An 8513-nucleotide genomic window follows, 5' to 3' on the forward strand; every position below is an offset into this window, starting at 1 on the left:
CCCTGTCCCCCCATGCCCTGCCCGGCTCCCCGGCACTCACGAGGAGCTGAAGCTGCTGCCGTCCCCCCACCGCAGGCGCTCGCCCCGTCTGCGCAGTCCGAGCCAGTAATCGACGTTCCCGCGGAGGCGCAAGAGCCAATGCTGCCAAGGAGAGAGCAGTGGGAGCTGCCCCGGCCCCTCGGGGGACACGGCCCCGGGGCTCCTTCCCTGCAAGGCTCCGGGACAGGGCCGCAGCCCCGGCCCCACGAGCACCGAGCCCGGCCCAGGAGCACCCCCGGGCTGCCCTCAGACACCCCACAGCGCCCGCAGCCCCTCACTCACCATTGCCTCATCCTGGACAATGGCCAGGGAGGCCCCGAGCTCGGAGCACCGCTCTTGGCTCTGCTCCCAGGTCCTGCTGTCCCTTGAGAAGTAGTAGCAGACTCCATTGTATCCAAACCAGCCAGAGGGACAGTCCAGAACCAACGTCAGAGCCGCAGGTGGAGCTGGAACCTGTTGTGCTGCAGGGGGAAGAGGAGAAGGTGTGAGGATCGCCCTCCCCTCTGCAGGGAGCAGGGACCCCGCTCTGCCCCGAGGGGCTGGGCCCAGGCTGCTGCCCCTCCCTTACCTGACCGCACAGCCAAGGCCGCCACCACGGCCAGCAGCAGGAACAGGAGCAGGAGCAGCACCCAGGTGAGCACGGGATGGCGGCTGGAGCGCTGGCCTGGAGCAGGAAAGAGCTGCTGGCTGCCAGGACCACAGCCGGCCCTCGGATGTGCTGGCCCGATGGATGGCCGGGGAGCACAGGAGGGACCTCTCAGCCTGTTTGCTCCTCCCTCAGCTGGCAGCCAGAGAGCCCAGAGCCTGGGCACAGGCAGGGACACAGGTGTGGGGACAGCCAGGGACCCCGGGCTGGGGACAGGCTGCAGCAGGAGAGCTGCACAGGCTCGGGGGCAGCTGCGGCTGCCGCTTCCAGCCACTGCTGGGGCCCAGCGGAGCACGAGGCCTCTTCCAGACATCGGGAAACAGCCACACAGCCGCCAGCCCTGTCCCTGCCGGGTGACACTGTCCCCTCCCGAGAGGGGCCACAGCCGCGGCCCTGCACTCACCCGGGAATCTTCTGAGCAGCCTTCTGAGCACATGGCCGGTGGCCGATGTGCCCTGGGGATCCAGGGGCTCCCTCACTGTGCCCTCGCTGCTGCAGGTTCCATTCTCCACATCTTCTTCCCTCACTGCACGCTCACAAGTGGCGTCCCCCTGCTTCTGACAAGCGGCTTCTTGCGCCCCAGGCAAGTGTGTAAGCCCGGCTGCTGGTCCGTCCCGGAGATGGAGGAGCTCCTGCACGGGCCCGTGAATGGGGCAGAATTCACTCTGCTCCAGCTCACAGCCGGTATCTCTGTGCTGGGAACAGAGCAGAGCCCCTTGCTCCGGACTCTTCAGGAGTGCTGAAAAAGCCTTTCGGAGATGGGCCTCGGGAACAGCTGTGCACCCACGGGGATGGCCCATTGAAAGGGACACGATGACAGGTCACGGCTGGTCCCGGTCCTGCGGGACACCGAGGCTCAGGGAGGTGCTGTCGGCTCAGTGCCGCCCTGTCGGGCCCGCGGCAGCACCTGCGGAGAGTTTGCAGCCTTTAGGGAGAGCTCTCCTTTGCCCGCAGCCCGGAGCGGGCAGGATGCGGCGCTTTCTGCCTCCACTCGGCGCCCGGAGCGCTCTGGGCTCTGAGGCACGGTCAAGTTCATGCCGTGCCAGCCCTGAGCCGGACAGGGACACCTCCCGCCTGAGCAGCGGCGCCGAGCCCGGGGCGCCACGGCGGCGAACTCTGCCGGGCACGGAGCAGCCACCTCCGGGCTACCGAGGGCAACCGGGATTCGCCATGGCTGCTGCGGCACCGGCTCGTCCCCAGGGACCCGAGCGGAGGAGCAGACCGCGGGCAGCCGCTCCCTCCGCCATCTCAGGGCACGGGGGACACGGGGGAAGCCGGCACAAGGAACACGCCAGAACCGCCTCCTTCCCCTCACCGCGGCCCCCTCCGGGCTGGGGCACAACCGAGCGCGGCTCGTACCTGTGCTGGAGCCGCTCCCAGCTCCGGGGTGCAGGAACGATCCGGTACCGGGGCAGCGGGGACCTCCGAGGGCTCGCTCCGAGCCCGCGCTCCGGGCAGAGAGATTTGAAAGAACCGCCACGTGGGAATGGCAGGAGCCAGGTGTACATGTGACAGGCCGTGTTCCCGGCAGAAGGGGTGGAACGCTCCGCCCTCGCTGAGACATGGCCGGGGTTGTGTGAAATGTGTCCTCGCTTCTGTGCGTTTCTCCAGCCGGGCTGCAGCCAGGGGAAGGAAATCTGATTCTGGGGGGCGGGGGCCGTCCAGCCGTCTGGTGGAGTCGGATGGGATTTAACCCTTAAGATCAATAAAATGGAGCGCTTTCGCGCAATTCAAACCCAGAGAACAGCACCATAAAGGCATTTTCTTACCATCTCAAAATGAAATTAATGAAACATCGCGATTTCCGACCTTAGGAGACACCAAATATCATGAAAAAAATATCTGTTTTCCTTCAACAGAGACTCTTCAAATCATAGCTGAAGGGGGGTCCTCCCGAGTTCAAACGCAATTCCCGAAAATAAGGTTATTTTTTTTCCTTCCTTTTGAATCTCTTTTCTTCTAGTAACCCCCTTTATTTTCTTTCATTTTTGGGGGGAGGGAGGTGAACTGGAGAGTCACTGGGGCACTTCTCCCTCCTCACTGCTCTCACCCGGAGTGCTGGGGAGTTTCCTCCCAGTTCCCTCGCAGGATCCCTCTTCATGGCAAGCACCGGCAGCGATGGTGAGAGCACTGGGAAGGAACTGAGAGCACTGGGAAGGAACTGGGAGCACTGGGAAGGAACTGGGAGCACTGGACCTTGCCAGTGCTCCTAATCCCCCTCCCACTGCTCCTTCCTGTTCCCTCCCAGTGTTCCCAGTATCTCTTCCAGGGCACAAACACTGCAGGGCACTGCGTGGTCTGGTCTAGAAGAGGCAAGGCTTGAGCTGTTACGAGAGAAAACCTGACTTGGGAAAAGCATTCCCTGGAGGGTCCTCCTGGAGGAAGGTGTGTCTGCCCCTCTTCTGACCCTAGAGAGAGCTGAGTCTCCAGCCTGAACTCCAAAACGTTCAAGCTCCAAGGCAGAATGCCAGAAATGTTATTGGCCCCACTCCTAGCACAAGACTCAGACCTCACACGTGTGAGGGGGCAGTGCAGATTCAGTAATTAATGCTCCTGGCTACTGTTTTCTCTCCAAAAGACACACACCCACAGAAGAACAAAACCCTCAGCGAGGATGGGCTGCTCTTGCTGGCACAGGAAGAGAAGGAGAAATCTGGACAGGAATATTCTTCATGGTTGTGCCCAGGCTTTGTCAACCACTCCAGCTGCTGCACTTCGGGAAATAACCAGTAGCTTACAAGAAGTGACTTTGCTGTCAGTGAGCATGTTATTATGGATTAACCTTGCACTGGAAAACAGTCTCCATACCCTACTGCTCTTTGCATCACCCCAAGAGTTTGGAGGCTGCTGCCTGATGAGCTCCTGAGTTGCATCTTCCTTGTCAGTCTCATCAGCCCCTTGTTCTGTTGTAAAAATGTCAATAAAATGCAGCGATTGGGCATTGGCCCAGTGCCTCAGGGTCTGCAAACGTCTTAGGAAGAAAGGAACAAAGAGCGTTTCCACCAAATCACAGAGTAAAAAAGTTCATGTTACCTACACATATCTTTAAAAGGAAAAGTGGAGCAGCGAAATATCAATTACTGTACCAGTGGTGCTCCAGTCTACTTCTGTTCTCTACTTTCACTTGCAGCACCTCTAAGAATACTTAAGAGTACTGGCAGTGCAGCCCTCTGCAAGAGGGTCTCTCTAAAAGGATTTGAGGCTGAGTCCTCACAAAAATCTCCATCAACACTCTCCAGGGCACCAAGGGCACAGGGAAGCCTCAGGTCCATCCAGACCCAGCAGAAACAGAACACAAAACAAGCCTGTAACAGAGCCTGAAAAGCCCACCCAAACTCAAGGCTGAAGCAATCTGAATTTTGTTAATATCGAGATTTTGTTTCTCATTTATAACAAAAATGAAGTCAATTGATTTCCCCTGTTCTGGCCTGTTCTGCCCATGATGGATGAGAGATCTCTCGCTGCCTTTATTGAGACCCTGGAGCCTTTCCCCACGTGCTCTGTTGCCTGCCCAGGGTGAGGAGGAGAGGGACAGAGCAGTTTTGCTCCGGGTGCCAGGCCCAGCCCACCCCAAGCATCCCTGTGAGAATTGACTCCATCATTTCCCAGTGCCACGGCTGGTCCGGCTTCCCGGGCAGGTGCCTGGAGTGAGAGGAGGCAGCCGGTGCCAGTGGGTGAAATGTCTTTGCTGTGAGCTGGCAGGGAGAGGACGAGGAGAAAGTGGTGCAAGGTGAAGGGGAGAGAAAGAGGGACAAGGCTGGAGCGGTGGGAAGCGGCGGGGATGGGCAAGGGGCAGGAGGGCATTTTGCTTTCCAGCTCTGTGGGAGGAAACGGCAAACTGACAAATCCATGCCGGACAAGAGAGGAGAAATACGAGGCGCTGGCTACGGCCCACAGCCGGGATTGTAAATGTGAATTGCCCGAGCTGCCAAGGCCGGCACACTCCGAGCACCGCCGCACGCCCGCCCCGCCAGCGCTGCGCTGGGTCTTGCCCTGCCCCTGCCCTGGCTGCAGCCCGCCTGTCGAGACGTGCCCTTGGCACTGAAAGAGCTGCACCGAGGGACACCTGGGGAGCTGCTGCGGTGACATCCAGAGCATAAAATAAACAGAACAAAAAGCTGCGCTGCCGGTTCTCCTCTGCCCGCTAACACTGAAAGAGCAGGGCCGAGCCACCGTCGGAGCGGCGGTGCTGGTTAAAGAGAGTCACGGCAAAGGCTGGGAAATGGGAAGGGAATAAAGCTCAGACAGTGGTATAAAATACTCTAAAAATACTGCACCAGCAGTGGTCGCTGCCCCACGACTGCAAGAGCTGCAACGAGACACCGTGGGGTGGCAGTGCTGGTTAAAAGAGAGGCACGGGAAAGGCTGCGAAGGATGAAGGGAATAAAATAGAGGGAACAGTATGAGTACAAATAATAAAAGAACCGCCCCGGGAATGGCCACTGACCGCTGTCACTGAAAGAGCTGCACCGAGGGGACAGCTGGGTGCCCAAGCTGGAAATGGTGTGACCTGGCTTTTCCTTTCTTAATAACCACCAGTGGTATTTTCAAGGCCTCTGGTTATACTCAGAGATGTCCAGAATCACCATTACAGTGGGATAACTGGGGTTGGAATCAGCTGTGACTAACATGAGAAAGATCACAGGAGCAGAAATACAGATTTCCCAGCTCCCGCCCAGGTAGAGCAGTATTGGCACAGGGACAGAAAATGCTGATATAACATCCTTTCCCACTGGTCCCCGTGCTCAGCCTTAGGTACTGTTCTTCAGTGGTTTTATCCATGGAAAATATTGCAGAGGGACACAGAAGATTTACTAGCATATCAAAAAGAGGCTGAAAAACCATGAAGGATGAGGTTTGGGAGAGGGACAGAAGCAAATTCTCACATCATATGATAGTTAGATATGGCTGCTGTGAGTATGCAGCATGGAGGACAGCTAGATTAAACTAGAATATATTCCAAAAGTGGGACTGTTTGGCCTTATAACTGCAGGTGAGGTTAATAACCCTCACCAATTAGAAAAAGGGAAATGTAGAACTAATGTAGATTACCATCCCTGCAGCCATTGGGTGTCAGTACTGCTTTTCCCCACCAAACTACAGAGACTTTTCTGGAAATCTCTCCTTTTCTGCTTCCTACCTGGACCAGTGTTCCAGTGACCCAGGGGATTTCTCTGAGTGAACGGAGCTTTACCTTCACAACAGCTTTGCTCTTCCCTTCCCAGCCTCGTAGCCTTGGGAATTCCCATCTGGGAGCGTTGGCCTGCTGAAGGAGAGGCTCCATTCCCAACAGAGATCCACACTTGACAGGAGGAACAGCCCATGGGATGTTCTCGTGCCTGGACTCATCCCTTTGCTCCTGAGCTACAGCTGGAGCCCAGAAACCTGGCAGCTGTTCAGGACACACTTTGCCATGGCATGGCCCAGACAGGCTGATTCCTAGGCTGGAAGCACAGCGGGCACACATTCCTACACCTGCCCCTTGTTTCCAGCCCCTTTCAAGAAGCTGTTCCCGTGGGTTACTGTAAGAATCCAGACCCAGGTGAATCGTTAAGAACCGTAATGATCATGGACAAAGATCCTCTAGATAATTAAAATTATAAAGTGTTGTTTCAGCATTCTCCAATTCCAAACAAGCATTATAACAGACAAAATCAAACTTGTGCCAACCAAAATAAGCAACACAGCATTCGGATGAACCAAGGTATTGAGGAAACCGGTTGCGTTTGATGACCACCCAAAAAGCAAATCCCACCAATGATGGGATAGGCCCTCTAATAACCTTTTAAATACTCTCCGTATCCTCCCTGTGTCGTGATGTATTATAATTGAAGTTCTCTTTCCTTCATCTCTAATTTCTTGGAGAATTTCTTTTAATTCACTGTGTTTCATTAATTGTGCAACCAAAGTCCAGTTCATCCCTACAGGCACAGGTGATATTTTTTGAACAGTAGTCAAGTTTGTCTTGATATGTTGGTGTGATTCAACAGGTGCCTGATAGGAACAAACACATCCTTCAAGTTTAACCAAGTTCCAAATGCACAAGTTCAATTGAGTTCCATTCACAATAGTCTCATCCCCCATTACAGTGGGGCACCGTGTCCTGAGGCAGACACAACCTTGTCCTGTATACACAGCCACGGTTCTTTGATTAATGGGATGCATTTCCAAGTGACAAATGCTTTGCTCTGTACCCTAACAAGTATCTTTATCATCACCTACATTACCTTCACATATAAACCCCAATTGTTCCCTCCCTGAGCAGGGCTCTAAGTTAATGGGTGGCCAGTTTCCTTCAACTTTCCCTGCCCACATTCTGTGTTCAGAAGGCTATAGTATGGTCCCCTCATGACTTAGCCCTAAAGCAACAATTGGGTGTATCAAACTCACAGATGTATCGTGTATAGTTAAAACAAAAGCTGTTACCATACTTGTTGTGGGATTATAAGTAAAAATAACTAACACCCACCAGGACTGGAGCTCCTTCTCTAGATCCCAGGCATTATCCCACACAACTTTATGGATTTCAGTAGGGAATATGCCTTTTCCCCTGTCCCTAATGCCTGAGGCAACCACTGATTGCTTCCCTGAATGTGCCTGTGTACGCCCATGTGCCAAAGAAATGTTCTCACTAACTGAGCCTAAGGTATTAATTATCAATTAATTATCAGTGCAATTACTAGTGCAAAGTCAAGGGAAAGAGAGAGTTCACTAGATCACTTCACCTCATTTTGTCCATTTCCTGAACAACTAGAATGACTAGAGTAAGTGATTGCCAATTGGCTGGGGTGTGAAAGATGCTGCGTGAGTGAGGGACGCTGAGTGGGTGTTTGTATTTTGCCTTGGCAAACAAAAAGAATCCTCTCCTTGAGTAGTTTGGGCCCGACTCCTAAAAATCTGTGAACTTAGAGTGCCGTGTTTCAGAACAGGCTATCCTCACATTCACTGTGTTCAAGGTTTTTTGATATAGAGGTGAAAACAACAAAGAAAGCTATAAAAACATTAGCAAAAACTGGAAGAGGGGAGCAAAAGGTTACATGCAATATTAAAAGACAAGATTAATGATAATTTAGAAAAACCTTCCAAAATAATCAAGTTTGAGTGTGCCCTATCGATTCAAATCCTGAGCCATCTTTAGATAAGAGCAGAAAAGCGGTTTCAAAAAAGAAAACATTGAGAAAATATTGAGAATCCCGATACAGGCACAAGACACAGTAAAAGATACCTAAGGCTAGTTCACAGGGTGTGATTTAACCCACTGGGAAGAGGTAGCTGCTGTAAGAAGTATGGAGAACAAGAAAACACTTCTAAAGTAGCCAGTGGTGGCTGCTATATAAATTAACTAATAAAATAAAATGGCCACCTACCAGAGCTTTAGATTATAACACCTTGTTATAGTTAATGTTGTTTTTTGAGAAGGAAAAGGAAACACGACAAAGTTTCCTATGCAAATGTTCTTTCCCCTTGGAGATCGCCCTAAATGGCAGAGAGACTGTGGGATTAGAACCCTCTCTGATGCCCTAGTATTAGCCCTAAAGAAGAATGATAAGGCATCTAATAAAGGTAAACTTAAGCAATGCTGCTCCACCTGCAACATCGACCAAAGATGCATAAAATCCAACCAAGTCTATCACACAGCAGTAAAAGAACAAGAACTAACAGATCTATTCAAACCTCCCTCTAGGCAACAAAACGAGGATGGGAACGCAAAAAAAACATCTCCTGAAACACTCCCTAATAACCCAATCTCATCCAGAACTAGAAAATAAACAGTACAAGCACCTCTGTGACAGGCAGGAGGGCCAGAAAGGAGAAAAATGTTAGTTGA

This window comes from Cinclus cinclus, chromosome 7 (genome assembly GCF_963662255.1).
Source record: "Cinclus cinclus chromosome 7, bCinCin1.1, whole genome shotgun sequence".
Classification (NCBI taxonomy): domain Eukaryota; kingdom Metazoa; phylum Chordata; class Aves; order Passeriformes; family Cinclidae; genus Cinclus; species Cinclus cinclus.